Source organism: Eubalaena glacialis, chromosome 1 (genome assembly GCF_028564815.1).
Source record: "Eubalaena glacialis isolate mEubGla1 chromosome 1, mEubGla1.1.hap2.+ XY, whole genome shotgun sequence".
Taxonomy (NCBI): domain Eukaryota; kingdom Metazoa; phylum Chordata; class Mammalia; order Artiodactyla; family Balaenidae; genus Eubalaena; species Eubalaena glacialis.
Window position 1 is genome coordinate 59,151,598 of NC_083716.1, and position 16,303 is coordinate 59,167,900.

At 38.8% G+C, this 16,303-nt stretch overlaps 1 protein-coding gene and 1 non-coding gene across 2 annotated transcripts in view; both read right to left on the bottom strand.

The window, feature by feature from the left end:
* Positions 1-16,303, bottom strand: part of LRMDA (leucine rich melanocyte differentiation associated) — a 1,296,919-nt gene that overhangs the window by 373,234 nt on the left and 907,382 nt on the right. The gene's annotated exons all lie outside the window — the stretch shown is intronic.
* Positions 1,891-1,995, bottom strand: LOC133079075 (U6 spliceosomal RNA). Its single transcript, XR_009698037.1, has one exon. It is a non-coding gene; the product is annotated as a U6 spliceosomal RNA (small nuclear RNA).

A 16,303-nucleotide genomic window follows, 5' to 3' on the forward strand; every position in this document is an offset into this window, starting at 1 on the left:
TTTCCTCATAGGCCTGGACAAACTAGAAGAAAGTTTAAGATTTCCATATCCGGGGGTTATGCTGTTCTAGACAGCGCTTTGGATGATTTCAAAAAAGCCATCCAGCTGGGTAGATGCAGCTACAGACACAGAGTTTGGTGAGTGGAGCCTCGGCTCGATTTTGATCCTGCTGACTTGCCCCCTTGGTTTACAGAAACCCTGTAGTACTTTCTCATCCTTAAACCTAGGACCTAGATCAGGTTTCCAATGGTCTATCTCCTCTCTTCTGAGTCCCACTCTGATGCCCCTAGCTCTACAAAATCCCCTTGGCTCTATTCAAGAAGAAAACTCCCAAGACAGCTTCATCAAAAACAAAAGTTCCAACTCAAAAGCTTCAGCCCCTTTTATACTCTCAACCCCACCCCCAGCCCAGTGATGACCTCACAGATGAGAAGGACGTTGGAAGAGGTGGGGAGGGTATCCATACCTCCTCTTGTCTCTTTCTACATCCTGCCATTTCTTTGTTTGCACTCTCAACCTTGTTCTACCTTTCTCATTTGACTATTTCACTAGCTCCCCACTAACTTAACTTCTTTGTGACCAACTTGGCCCATGTGCCCCAGAATGGAAGAACAAAAATTCCAAAGCCACTGCTTATACCCTCCCCATGCCAACTCCCTCCGTGGAATTTTGTGACCCAAAGATGACCCTGGCCTACATACTGGAATTTTTTTTTTTTTTTTAACCATAAAAGAACTATTTCTGCAAAGAATTTTGAAGTTGTCATTTTCATTTTAAAAATAAGATGATAAAACACACACACACACAAGCCATTATTTGTAAAATGCCTACAGATGATGAAGAGGAATGCATATCAATATATACACAGGCATAAAGATGAGTGAGTGAGCACATGTGTGTGTATCTAACCCATGGGGGCCAGAATGAACCTCTCAGATGAAGAGAGTGGCTGAATACTAAGGAAAATGACAGGAATCAAGAGCGTTTTCAAATTTCTTCTAGATTTTCCTTCCACTTGTCTCTCCAAATTAAAAAAAAAAAGTTTTCTCAGAATTCCATTTAAATTTGGTACCTAAATGAGCTTCAAAAAGCAGTCACATGGATGGCAGAAACGCAGGGGTTACAAAGCAGGGGTCTCATTGTGGTATGAGAATGATTGCTAGCTAGAAAGGGGGATTTTCTAGTCCTCTTCTGGTATTGCTTAGCTAAATAAACTCTGACACCTCTGTGCCTCGATGCTTGATATCCTAGATTCTTTCCAGGGTTTACTAGTGTTCTGTGGTTATATTATTTAAAAATTATGTGGATATTTGGAATAATGATTACCATGTCCATGACGACCACCACTGCCACCACCATTGTCATCCTGACTTTCTTTCCAGACCAATCTGCAATTGCCTAGTTATACCTGTACCTTAGGAAGTGAACAAATAATTGATTTCCTCATTTTGCTAGTGACTTAACCTACACATCTGGGTAGTGCCAAGTTCAAAATTCATGAGTGCCAAAGAGCCCAGTGCAAGACTATCTCAAACGCTAATGATGGAAGACCCTTCTAATTGGGTTTCCAAAGCAACTGTCAAGGGGAATAATGGAAATTCCAAGAAAACTTGATCTTCAGAGAGCTTGGGCTCTGCTTATGATCATGAGTTTGGGCCAGGTTCAGACTTTTCAAATGCTATTCCAAATACTCCCTAACCCAATAATTTGGGGCTATTCAAATGCTAACTCAGTGTCCCTTCCTGTCACAATCAGCATTCATGCAACACTTTACACTGTAAACAACTTATGAAGTTGTACAGGTCACTCCCCCACGACACGAAAAAATGAGACTCAGTTCCTCAAACCAAAGATATCTTGGACGAGGTCAACTTCTTTTTTTTCTTTTTTTTTAATATAGAATGCTTCAAGAATTTGCATGTCATCCTTGCGCAAAAGCCACACTAATCTTTTCTGTGTTGTTCCAATTTTAGTATATGTGTTGCTGAAGCAAGCATGGGAAAGTCTTTTTGAGAGAGAGAATGATAAGTGGTAAAAATCACAGGTTTTGGAATCACACAGACCAGCAATAACTTTAAATATCTAGGTTAAGAGAAAGTAGCATCTGAGAATTACCCACATGTGTTCTTCGTAGGGATTATTCATTCCTTACCTCATCAGATACAGTTGTTGGCACAAAGCATGTACTCAATAAATATTTATTGAACTAAATTATCCATCCTCATATTGAACACATTTACTTTCGCTTAAAGGGGGCTCCATAATCTCTTGGCAACCTGATCCTGTGCTCCTTGCAGTTCCTTTAAGGGCGAGTTCTGGGTTTGGGATATTGATGTCTTTGTCCCACCTCATCCATAAAGCCTTCCCTGACAACTCTAGTCTACGCTACTCTCCTTTTTCTGAATCCCTGTTGTAATTATTCCAGGTTCTACTCACTTTGGCACACACGTGATATCTTATCTTACCACGTAAAATGTGTTTCATAAACACATCATCCTTCCCAGGAGCCTATAAGTTCCTCGAGGGCAAAGGCCATATTTGATATTTATTTTGTATGTCCCATGGCACACAACACAATATAAAACCCATAGTAGGCTTTGAACAAGTACCTGTTAAATTGCGTTGAATTTTAAGGACAGTACTCCACTGCCAGTGATGACTTCCTTTCAGAGAAGTATTGAAAGGCAGGATTGCCTATATTCACCATTCATTTCACCCAAACTAAGCCCATGGGCCTCTACGCTCTAAGCGCTAGTTAGGAAACAAAGGATCAGAAAGCAGCTGCTTACTTTCAACCAAGAAGGGATTGTATTTCAGCCTTGGATTGCAGGATTTCACGTATTAGTCACTTGTGACTCTTAGCCAAACCCTTTGGTGTTATCAGGAATAAAAAGTAACCCAGAGATATGTCAAATATCAATTTCCAATTACTTTCCTGTGACACATTTCTGCCACTTGGGACAACTCCCAAGGGATCTGTTGCCCCTTATCAGCTCAGATTGGGTTTACCTTTCAGTCAAACAGGTAACACTCGGCAGTGCCCTGCTTAGCCTCAACATTACATTGTCCTCCTCTGACACTCAGATTCTCTTGTGAAGTCTTCAATATTGGCTTACGCTGTCACTGGAGACCTGGTCCAAGTGTGGAAGGCCTGATATTATACCCTGAACCATATGTGTTGGGGCGGGATGGGGATAACTCTAATGGCTGTGGTAAGCTGTTTTTGGTTTCCCAAGTCTTAATATGCATCGAGACGTTGAATGCAGGAACAAAGCCTCGTGCAGGACTTGCACATCTTCAACTCTAGCCAAGGGGGGAAGAAATAAGAGAGTCTCTAAAAGTCTTCACTTTGATACTCAAAACACAGAACAGCATTTCCATCCTCTAGGTCACAGAAGGCAGGCCACAGACTAATTGAAAAAATCTTTGGTATTAGGGATGTTAAAACTGAGGATCTGCACAAAACCAGAAATCACATGTCCCCTTTATTATAAAGTAATGGAACAGAATTTGGAAAAACCAGGAAACATCTCTGGGTCCATAAATCAGTCCAGTTGGAGGGAAACACAAATGGCCAGCACCTGGAATGAGCCTTCATCTGGAGTGGGAGACCAGCCTAAAGAATCGAACTTCGGGGCCAAGGCTCCAGACCGTGCACTGTGATTAATGACTTGAGTGAAAGGTCTCAGTTGAGACTGAACAATTAACTTGTTCTCTCCATGTCTCAGAACTCTCCACAGCATAACTATGTCTTCCCTGATTGTTCCTATTTACCAAAATGCAAGCCAGTCTGGGAAGCTTCGAACGTGTCATCATCAGACTGTTTCTGACAATCAGGAGAGCCCTGGTGTTTGTCAGGACTACTTTCGTCAAATCATCTGTTTCGACTCTGCATGCAAGCCTCAACCTTTCAGTTCCTTTTCAAGTTTAAGAACCATCCAAATGAGGCAATGGCATTGGCCTCGATCCGTCGGGGGAAAAAAAAAAAAAAAGTCCACAGCTTGGAGGATTGCAAATGGACAGCATATGGCCTGGCTTGTTTCTGGTCACTCCCCCAAAATTTCTTAGGGAATTGAATGTCCATGAGATTAATGGTTCCCTCCTGTCCTGCCTTTATGCTCTGGAATTAGGTTTCTCTAATCTCTTTCAGATCCTCTAAAACATTTACATTAAACCAATCATTCCTCCTGAATCTACAACTGAGATAAGAAAAGACCTGCTAGAACTCCAAACCTCTCTCCCTTTCTCCTGGAGTCAATCTGTAGATGGGAAAGAAAGGCGGGTGCCCCAGAACCTGATTCTGAATGAACAAGTACCCAAGAGGCGTATCCAAGGAATCCAGTTTCCTCATTTGACCTTCCACAGTCATTTGTGACAAAGGGGTCTACCAAAAGTGGACATGGCCCCCCACAAGGTAAGATTGGAAGGGTACTGAGTGCCTTGCCCACGAACATCCACCCCACAGACCTGCCACAGGGACTGACCCTTCACTTCCCCTTTAGCCAATCCCATTTCTCTCCGGGAAGGCATCCTGTCTCCAGAAGACATATCAAAAACAAGAACAATAACAACAGTGATGACACTAATAACAGAAGTGTCATCAACTACAATAATAACATACATGTATATAGCAGTTACTATGGGCCAGGAACTCTTTGAAACAGTTTGTTTATATGAACTCATACAATCCTCACAACAACTTTACTAAGGTAGGCATTCCTATTATACCCATTTTCCAGAGAGGGAGATACAGAGGAGTCAAGTAGCTTGCCCAAAGTCACAAAGCCACCAAGTGGTAAGGTGAGGATTCAAACATTGGTCTCATTCTTCATACCACCCTGTACTGCAACTACGTCCTCTAGAGGTATGGTCCTCCCCCACCACTGCTGATGAGGTTAGAGAAGCAATCCTAGCATGGCACCCACTTAGGCGTCAGGCCCGGAGAACCTGTTTCTGTTACTCAGTGTGTAAGCTCAAGTGAGTTCTGAGTCTCTGAGCCTTAGTTGGTCTCATCTGTAAAATCAGCACGATCCAAAGAGCTCCCTTGCAGGGTTTTAGTGGGATTCATGAGATAATGCATATACAGGCCCTAACACAGTGCCTTGACATGGCAGCTGCATACAATGGTAGCTGTGGTTACTACTAATCAGATTAGCTAATATTGACTAAAGGAGCTGGAGAAGATAGGCAGAAGCAATCATAGGTTGGAATGGGATATGAAAATGCAGATCAAAATGGTGACCCCAAAGAAACTAGGATACTAACAAGTACTGATGAGGAATACCTACCTTCTTGGTCTGACCCAATTTAGGCAGCCTCTGGCTTGGCTTATCTCCATGAAAGAAAAAAATTCAAATTTATATATATATATATATATATATATATATATATATATATATATATATATATATATATATATATATATATATATATATATACACACACACACACAAAACATCAAGAAGGAATTAACAGATGTCCAGACTGGGATAATTAGAATATTCTCCCTGAAATTCCTAGTACAAAAGAAGAGCAATACATCCTTCACAGCCTGTGTGGCTGCCCCACAGTCAAGCTTGGAGCTGCATCCTTCATTCCTCATTTCCTACATGTTCTTGCCGACCCTTGACACATCACATTCTTTGCATCAATAAGGACTGGTGCCAGAACACACTAAACTGCCTTTGACTACATTTAACTGATCTAGTATTTTTTTGATTCTTTCTTGTTGCACCATTTTTCACTTTTGACTTTATAATTCTCTGCTGACTTTAAATAAAGCTTTGCCAGACTACCCAAGGTAGTTTTTAATAGAGATTTAGGGGCTAGGTTGTGCTGTGGTTTGGATTCAGATTCTCCTGCAGCAACAAGGGGAAATTAACTAGGTGGTTTCATCTCAAGTGCCCATTTATACTCGGAATGGACAGAGAGTCTAATCTTCTTCCAAGCCTTGTAATCATGACACTACAAAGTGATATTCAAGAAAGAAAAAAGCTAGGTAGCCATAGTTTCCACACCACAAAACCACTACACAGGGTCCCTGCAAACCCAGATGACTGGAATAATATACAGACAGCAGTGGAATCACTTGCTGAGTGACAGGGAGGAATTTGACCACATTCTGCGCTAGGCCAAAGACGATGCTTGTTCTCCTTAAGCTAGGGAACTCAAATGACCCTTACAGCAGCTATAGGAGCCTGCCTCCTGACACTCCTCCCTCCTCCGTGCTATCCTTGGTCCCCACTGCCTTCTGCGCAGATGAAACACTGGAAGCCAGCTGGCCTTCAGTCACTGGGAAAGACACCAAGTCAGATAAGAGGTTAGTCCCCAAAACTAACATTTGTCTTTTAGAGAAGAATTACCTTAATTACTTCTTGAAAATATAAAATTGGTAAGTCAGTAAGAGTTTGGTTTTGTCTCATTCATTATTATCCAATGCTTGCTCCATTACAAAGGAAGAGATAAAACATATGTAAAGTATTGAGCACAATTACTTTAAAAATATCTGTATATTCATCACCAAGCTTAGAGATAAATAAATTTCTTGGGTTGTTTTTACCAGATTAGATTTCTTTGCCTCTACCTTCCACCAATGGTAAAGGCAACTGTGATTTTTGAGTTTTTAATACCAATAGTTTTCTTCATAGTTTTGCCACAAGTGTAAGGACTCTTTAAAAATAGTGCTTTAATTTGCATTTTTGAACTCTCTATAATGATAGCATACAGAATCATTCAAAGAGGCTTCTTCTCTCCCAGTTTTGTACATTCATCCGTGTGGGAAATTACCCAACTTTATTTAATGAACCATTTGGGTTGTTTCCAAGGTTTTTTTGTTTTTCGGGGTTTTTTTTTGTCTGTTTCTTTATTTTGTTTTGTTTTCCTCCTACAGAAAATGCTATGAATATCATTCACATTGATTTGAGCACAGACAATAGCTTTTCCTGGGTTAGAGTTTGGGGAGCAGAATTGCTGGATCTTAGAGTGTGCATATATTCAAATTCACCAGATAATAACCAGATTGTTTTCCAAAGCAGATATACTAATTCACACTCCCACCAAGATAACTTCTGAATTTCTGTTGCTCTACAACTTTACAGCAGTTGGTACTGCCAGACTGCTTAAATTTTGCTGAACCAGTGAATACAAAAAGTATCTTACAGTTGTTTTTTTTTAAACTTCTTTATTGGAGTATAATTGCTTTACAATGGTGTGTTAGTTTCTGCTTTATAACAAAGTGAATCAGCTATACATATACATATATCCCCATATCTCCTCCCTCTTGCGTCTCCCTCCCACCCTCCCTATCCCACCCTCCCTATCCCACCCCTCTAGGTGGTCACAAAAGCACTGAGCTGATCTCCCTGTGCTATGCGGCTGCTTCCCACTAGCTATCTATTTTACATTTGGTAGTATATATAAGTCCATGCTGCTCTCTCACTTTGTCCCAGCTTACACTTCCCCCTCCCCGTGTCCTCAAGTCCATTCTCTACATCTGCATCTTTATTCCTGTCCTGCCCCTAGGTTCTTCAGAACCAATTTTTTTTTTTTTTTTTTTTTTTTAGATTCCATATATATGTGTTAGCATACAGTATTTGTTTTTCTCTTTCTGACTTACTTCACTCTGTATGACAGACTCTAGGTCCATCCATCTCACTACAAATGATTCAATTTCATTTCTTTTTATGGCTGAGTAACCTTCCATTGTATATATGTGCCACATCTTCTTTATCCATTCATCTGTCGATGGACACTTAGGTTGCTTCCATGTCCTGGCTATTGTAAATAGAGCTGCAATGAACATTGTGGTCCATGACTCTTTTTGAATTATGGTTTTCTCAGGGTATATGCCCAGGAGTGGGATTGCTGGGTCTTATAGTAGTTCTATTTTTAGTTTTTTAAGGAACCTCCATACTGTTCTCCATAGTGGCTATATCAATTTACATTCCCACCAACAGGGCAAGAGGGTTCTCTTTTCTCCACACCCTCTCCAGCATTTACTGTTTGTAGATTTTTTGATGATGGCCACTCTGACTGGTGTGAGGTGATACCTCACTGTAGTTTTGATTAGCATTTCTCTAATGGTTAGTGATGTTGAGCATCCTTTCATGTGTTTGTTGGCAATGTGTATATCTTCTTTGGAGAAATGTCTGTTTAGGTCTTCTGCCCATTTTTGGATTGGGTTGTTTGTTTTTTTGATATTGAGCTGCATGCACTGCTTGTAAATTTTGGAGATTAATCCTTTGTCAGTTGCTTCATCTGCAAATATTTTCTCCCATTCTGAGGGTTGTCTTTTCGTCTTGTTTATGGTTTCCTTTGCTGTGCAAAAGCTTTTAAGTTCCATTATCCCATTTGTTTACTTTTGTTTTTATTTCCATTTCTCTAGGAGGTGGGTCAAAAAGGATCTTGCTGTGATGTATGTCATAGAGTGTTCCGCCTATGTTTTCCTCTAAGAGTTTAACAGTGTCTGGCCTTACATTTAGGTCTTTAATCCATTTTGAGTTTATTTTTGTGTATGGTGTTAGGGAGTGTTCTAATTTCTTTCTTTTACATGTAGCTGTCCAGTTTTCCCAGCACCACTTATTGAAGAGGCTGTCTTTTCTCCATTGTATATTCTTGCCTCCTTTATCAGAATTAAGGTGACCATATGTGCATGGGTTTATCTCTGGGCTTTCTATCCTGTTCCATTGATCTATATTTCTGTTTTTGTGCCAGTACCATACGGTCTTGATTACTGTTGCTTTGTAGTATAGTCTGAAGTCTGGGAGCCTAATTCCTCCAGCTCTGTTTTTCTTTCTCAAGACTGCTTTGGCTATTCGGGGTCTTTTGTGTTTCCATACAAATTGTGAAATTTTTGGTTCTAGTTCTATGAAAAATGCCATTGGTAGTTTGATAGGGATTGCACTGAATCTGTAGATTGTTTTGGGTAGTATAGTCATTTTCACTATGTTGATTCTTCCAATCCAAGAACATGGTATCTTTCTCCATCTGTTTGTATCATCTGTACTTTCTTTCATCAGTGTCTTATAGTTTTCTGCATACAGGTCTTTTGTCTCCTTAGGTAGGTTTATTCCTAGGTATTTTATTCTTTTTGTTGCAATGGTAAATGGGAGTGTTTCTTTATCTTCTCTTTCAGATTTTTCATCATTAGTGTATAGGAATGCAGGAGATTTCTGTGCATTAATTTTGTATCCTGCTACTTTGCCAAATTCATTGATTAGCTCTAGTAGTTTTCTGGTAGCATCTTTAGGATTCTCTATGTATAGTATCATGTCATCTGCAAACAGTGCCACCTTTACTTCTTCTTTTCTGATTTGGATTCCTTTTATTTCTTTTTCTTCTCTGATTGCTGTGGCTAAGACTTCCAAAACTACGTTGAAGAACAGTGGTGACAGTGGGCAACCTTGTCTTGTTCCTGATCTTAGAGGAAATGGTTTCAGTTTTTGACCATTGAGAATGATGTTGGCTGTGGGTTTGTCATATATGGCCTTTATTATGTAGAGGTAAGTTCCCTCTATGCCTACTTTCTGGAGGGTTTTTATCATAAATGGGTGTTGAATTATGTCAAAAGCTTTTTCTGCATCTATTGAGATGATCATATGGTTTTTCTCCTTCAATTTGTTAATATGCTGTATCACACTGATTGATTTGCATATACTGAAGAATCCTTGCATTCCTGAGATAAACCCAACTTGATCATGGTGTATGATCCTTTTAATGTGCTGTTAGACTCTGTTTGCTAGTATTTTGTAGAGGATTTTTGCATCTATGTTCAACAGTGATATTGGCCTGTAGTTTTCTTTCTTTGTGACGTCTTTGTCTGGTTTTGGTATCAGGGTGATGGTGGACTCGTAGAATGAGTTTGGGAGGGTTCCTCCCTCTGCTATATTTTGGAAGAGTTTGAGAAGGATAGGTGTTAGCTCTTCTCTAAATCCTTGATAGAATTCACCTGTGAGGCCATCTGGTCCTGGGCTTTTGTTTGTTGGAAGATTTTGAATCACAGTCTCAATTTCAGTGCTTGTGATTGGTCTGTTTATATTTTCTATTTCTTCCTGGTACAGTCTCGGAAGGTTGTGCTTTTCTGAAAATTTGTCCATTTCTTCCAGGTTGTCCATTTTATTGGCATATAATTGTTTGTAGTAATCTCTCATGAGCCTCTGTATTTCTGTAGTGTCAGTTGTTACTTCCCCTTTTTCATTTCTAATTCTATTGATTTGAGTGTTCCACATTTTTTTCTTGATGAGTCTGGCTAATGGTTTATCAATTTTTGTTTATCTTCTCAAAGAACCAGCTTTTAGTTTTATTGATCTTTGCTATCGTTTCCTTCATTTCTTTTTCATTTATTTCTGATCTGATCTTTAGGATTTCTTTCCTTCTGCTAACTTTGGGGGCTTTTTTGTTCTTCTTTCTCTAATTGCTTTAGGTGTAAAATTAGGTTATTTATTTGAGATGTTTCTTGTTTGTTGAGGTAGGATTGTATTGCTATAAACTTCCCTCTTAGAACTGCTTTTGCTGCATCCCATAGGTTTTGGGTCATCGTGTTTTCACTGTCATTTGTTTCTAGGTATTTTTTGATTCCCTCTTTGATTTCTTCAGTGATCTCTTGGTTATTTAGTAGTGTATTGTTTAGCCTCCATGAATTTGCATTTTGTACAGATTTTTTCCTGTAATTGATATGTAGTCTCACAGTGTTGTGGTCGGAAAAGATACTTGATATGATTTCAATTTTCTTAAGTTTACCAAGGCTTGATTTGTGACCCAAGATATGGTCTATCCTGGAGAATGTTCCGTGAGCACTTGAGAAGAAAGTGTATTCTGTTGTTTTTGGATGGAATGTCCTATAAATATCAATAAGTCCATCTTGTTTAATGTATCATTTAAAGCTTGTGTTTCCTTCTTTATTTTCAGTTTGGATGATCATCCATTGGTGAAAGTGGGGTGTTAAAGTCCCCTACTATGATTGTGTTACTGCCGATTTCCCCTTTTATGGCTGTTAGCATTTGCCTTAAGTATTTAGGTGCTCCTGTGTTGGGTGCATAAATATTTACAATTGTTATATCTTCTTCTTGGATTGATCCCTTGATCATTATGTAGTGTCCTTCTTTGTCTCTTGTAATAGTCTTTATTTTAAAGTCTATTTTGTCTGATATAAGAATTGCTCCTCCAGGTTTCTTTTGATTTCCATTTGCATGGAATATGTTTTTCCATGCCCTCACTTTCAGTCTGTACGTGTCCCTAGGTCTGAAGTGGGTCTCTTGTAGACAGCATATATACGGGTCTTGTTTTTGTATCCATTCAGCCAGTCTGTGTCTTTTGGTGGGAGCATTTAATCCATTTACATTTAAGGTAATTATCGATATGTATGTTCCTATTACCATTTTTTTAATTGTTTTGGGTTTGTTATTGTAGGTCTTTTCCTTTTCTTGTGTTTCCTGCCTAGAGAAGTTCCTTTAGCATTTGTTGTAAAGCTGGTTTGGTTGTGCTGAATTCTCTTAGCTTTGCTTACCTGTAAAGGTTTTAATTTCTCTGTCGAATCTGAATGAGATCCTTGCTGGGTAGAGTAATCTTGGTTGTAGGTTTTTCCCTTTCCCATATCACTTTTAATATGCCCTGCCACTCCCTTCTGACTTGCAGAGTTTCTGCTGAATGATCAGCTGTTAACCTTATGGGGATTCCCTTGTATGTTATTTGTTGTTTTTCCTTGCTGCTTTTAATATTTTTCCTTTGTATTATTTTACAGTTTTAATTCACATTTCCAAATGTAATTTTTTTATAGATATTCACTGAGCAATTTTTGGATAGTTTGAAAATTCTTTGTTCAAAATAACCATGAAATGCAGTGTGTGTATAGATTAGGTGAGATTCTATGGCTACAGAGAAAGACACTATGTACATAGACATACAGGAGTCAATACGTCTCTACCTGTATCTGCTATTCACACTTACACTTAAAGCTACAGCCCATGGGCCCAATCTGGCCTGCCACTCGCTTTAGTAAACACAGTTTTATTGGAACACAGCCATCCCTGTTTGCTTACTTATTGCCTACAAATACTGTCATGCTACAATGACAGACAGAGCTGAGTAGTCACGGCAATGACCATCTGGCTTCCAAAGCCTAAAACACTTACTCTCTGGCCCTTTATAGCAAAAGTTTGCTGACCCATGATTTAGAGCATCTCCACTGGCAGGCACAGACATCTCACATTCAACATGTTCCCTTGAATCTGTTCCTCCCAAATGCCATTCCTCAGAAATGGCTCCACCTTCCACAAAAGTACTCAGGCCAAAAACCTGGAAGTCATCTCATGCTCGTCCCTCCTACTCACCACTTACAACCTGCCAGTGGATACCACCCACGTACTCAAACTTCTCAGCACCATTCCTCTGAAGACCTCTTCCCTACATCCACTGTCAGCCCTTCGTTCAAGCCTTACGTTGACTTATGCCACCCTCCACCTAATAACCAAGCACTTATTGTCCCCCAGTTTCACAGCACTTGTAACACTTCACTGCATTTTGTCTGCTATCTCCACCTAAATTATAAGTTTCTTAAGGACAGGGACCCATGCCATTTCTGCACACAGTACAGTGCCTTGGACAGCAAATCCTTCTTAGTCTCCCGTAGGCTGCCTAGTCCTTCTCATAAACCACTGAGGGCCTGACATGATAAGACATTTGTGGCTGCCACACCACTAGTCAGCAGGATTTGGAAACAGTCCCTACTCTCTTAAACCTCATGGCTGAGAGGACTCCTCTTCAGTATCAATGCAGTGGTCCTCCAATTGGTGTGTGTAGAGGACTCATCAGAGCTCATTAAAAATAACAGAAGCCAGGATATCACCCCAGGCTCACTGAATCAGAATCCCTGAAGGTACGTGTTCAAGCATCTTTACCTTATGGACGTTCCCTAGGAGATTCTTACGTAGGCTTGAGAAGCACATATCTAATAAGGAGAGCTTCCTGTATACATTCCCCTAGTCCTACCCCACCCTACCACATTGTCTGTGATGGGTAGCTAACAATATATGGGACCCATTCCACCTTTCTGCTTGGGTACCAGAGGTTCCCTAAGCTCCTCCACCCTCCTCCAGTAGCTCAGAAGAAGCCTGATTTGAGGAAGTAATTAATCGTATCCTTTCCTCAGGGCTGAATTCTGGTTTTCACCGAATGGGTTGCATTCCTGGTTAATGACGGGGGTCCACCCCCTACAGTGAGCATTTTTACTGCTCAACACATCTAAAATCAAGAATCTCCTGTTATATCCTAGTACCACTCCCTTTTATGTACCATCCCTCCTAGTACCTGCCTGAGGGAAGAGGCATGCAAACATTTGTACCATGTATATTATAAGAATGTTTATTTTAATTTTTACTGTTCTCTTCATTTCCAACATATTACAGATCATTTAATATGTAAAAACAAATGTTAATAGGAGGGTTAGACCAACGAAATACCAATAAGATGCTGTTAGTATTTATTAGACTTAATTTTTTCCTAAATTGCATGTGACCCATTATCATTATGCTTGGTGGATAATATAACAAAACAAAATTCCCAGTCCATTTCACTCAAGGAGAAAGTCTAAGGTTCCTTGGGTTTTATAATATCAAGCATAGCACAAATTTAAGGAATTTTTCCAGTGCTGCACTTGGAGATTTTTAGGGGTCTATTTTCCTCAGAGGCATGTAAGTACTAAAATTGCATTGGATTGCGTTTTGCTCTCAGCGGGTGAGAAAGTGCATAGTCAATGGGTTATGTGCCATTCTTTGTTTCCATTTTATGCGGTCACACAGAGGTATCTCTCAGGTGGTTGTTGAAGTTTACTAGACACTCAGGAGCCATCTCCTGCTTTCTTTAAATGGCATTTATAATCTGTAACCAAGCAGGTCATCTATGAAGCCATTGGTGCAGTACACCTAAACTCTGCTTGCGTTAGTTCAGGTTACAGAGATCAGATCTTTTGCTATGAGATTCCAACAGGGAGAAAATTGCATCACGTATCTAAACAATATTTATAGGACTGCAAACATCGAAACAAGGTCTAACATAAGTGCTGAAAATGACAGAACACGTGAAATCAGTATATAGGGGATAAAGACTTTCAGAATATGCAGGTCCATAATAACAAAGGGGCTATGCAAAAATCACACCAGTGATTGTGTTCCACCTTTATTTATCTGTACTAAAAGCACTACGTTCTGTAAATACAGTATCGCTCTGTTTTCTTTCAAATGGATATCTCCAATTAACCATCATTTTCATTCTTCACTAGTACTCTGATAATTGATGCTCATCATTGCAGGATGCCTGCAATACTGAAAAAGTCAGAAGTGCTTTCTTGAATCATCAAGAAACAGATTAAAGTATATTCAGTGTAGTTATTCTGTTAAGTGTATTTTATTCGGGGGGCAGTATGGAACAGAAGAAAGAACACAGGCTTCAGGGTCAGACCTGGTTTTCAATCTCATGAAGGACACTTATTTGCACTGGGACCTTGCGTAAACTACACAATATCTCTATAAGCTTCAATTTCCTCATATATAAAATGGGGATAATATCCAGCTTTAGGAGATATTCCCATGATTAAATGAGACCACAAACACATGTAAAATACCAGCACAGTGCCTGGCTCTAAAGAAATCACTCAATAAATAGAAGCTCTTTTAATGCAGACATCGACCTTCCTATTCTCAGTAAATCAGTAAGCCATGCAAGATGCCTGGACCTCTTTACTTTTTTTTCTACATCTCTTTATTTACCTGAAAATTTAATTCATATGAATAGCCCATTCCCCAACAGTGACAGAGTACAGATAGATTAGTATGGATTCTCAACACTAGATTATTTACATTTGAAGAAAAGGAACATTGTCAAAGAAACTCTTTCTTTATCACTGGCCTTGGGGAAATAAAGTTTCAGTCTCCAAAATGCTTACAGATTACCCAAAATTTCTACCCTCTTTGGATTTTAATTATTATTATTATTATTGTATTTATTTTATTATTATTTATTTCATTATTTTACATGAGTAAAATATTAGCACATTTTTATAAAAATTCAGATACTGAAAAAGCTAGTCTTTTTGATCTTCTTCTACTCTTCTGCCACTCCGATTTGGATCTCCCCCAAATTGTAGAAGTAACTACTGTCAGGGGTTTTCTGTCCATCCTTCCAAAACTGCTTCTATGCATTTACACACATGTATGTGTTTGAGTGTATGTGTGTGTGATTTTGTGCTTCTAAATACATAAATTCCATCAGAGTGTACAAATGTTTTGTACGCACATTGATTTTTGCTCAAAAATATATCTTGGAGAGCATTCTGTTTTAGTATCTTACTTACCTTAATTTTTAAAAACACTCCTCATAGTATTCAGTATCATGAGTTACCATACTTATACCATTCCATTTCTGATGGGAATATAATTTCTCTTGGTATTTTTTTACTACCAGAAAACCACTGCAATGAACATCATTCTGCATACTTCCCCTTAGACATGTGTAACTGTTAGGTTAGAGGCTCTACAAATTCTATTTTAGTCTTTAAATTCAATTTATTTTTTGAATATAGTTAAAAATTTAAAAGTAAATATATATGCCTAGTGAACAGTCTGTCTCCCACCTGGTCTTCCCACGTTCCTCATCATTCCTCCCCGTCCACAGGGGGTCACTACTACCATCCATCTTTCAGAGTCTTTTTACAAACATAGATTCTTATTGTTCCATCTTTGATGCATAAATAGTACTATGCTTTGCATATTGCTCTGCACCTCATTTTATGCTCTTAATGATAAATACTGCACAGACTCGCATATAATTTTGCAGGGAGCTTCCTAATTCTTTTGACAGAGCTACGTAATAGTCCAGAGATTGGACATACCATAATTTATTTAACCATAATTTATTTAACCATTTCTCAGTGGATAGATAGTTGGCTATTTTCAATGTTTAGCTAGCACATCTACTCTACAATAAATACAACTGCATATATTTCACTTAATCGTATGCAAGTATTTCTGGGCGTGCCATTACTGACCTATTTTTATACTGGGTTGTTGATCACTTGATAACAAATTTTCAGAAACTCTTCATATATTAGAAATACATATAATCTATCATTGTGATATGATTTCCAAACATTTTTAAAGTTCACTGTCTTTTGACTTTGCTTAAGTCAAAAGTCTTTTTTAAAAAATGTGCAATAGATTTAAAAAAATAAAGTCAAGAGTATTTTTAATAAGATTACATTCTTCAATTTCTGTTTTTTAAATTAGGGCTTCTGAACTCTGAGTTCTCTATTTTC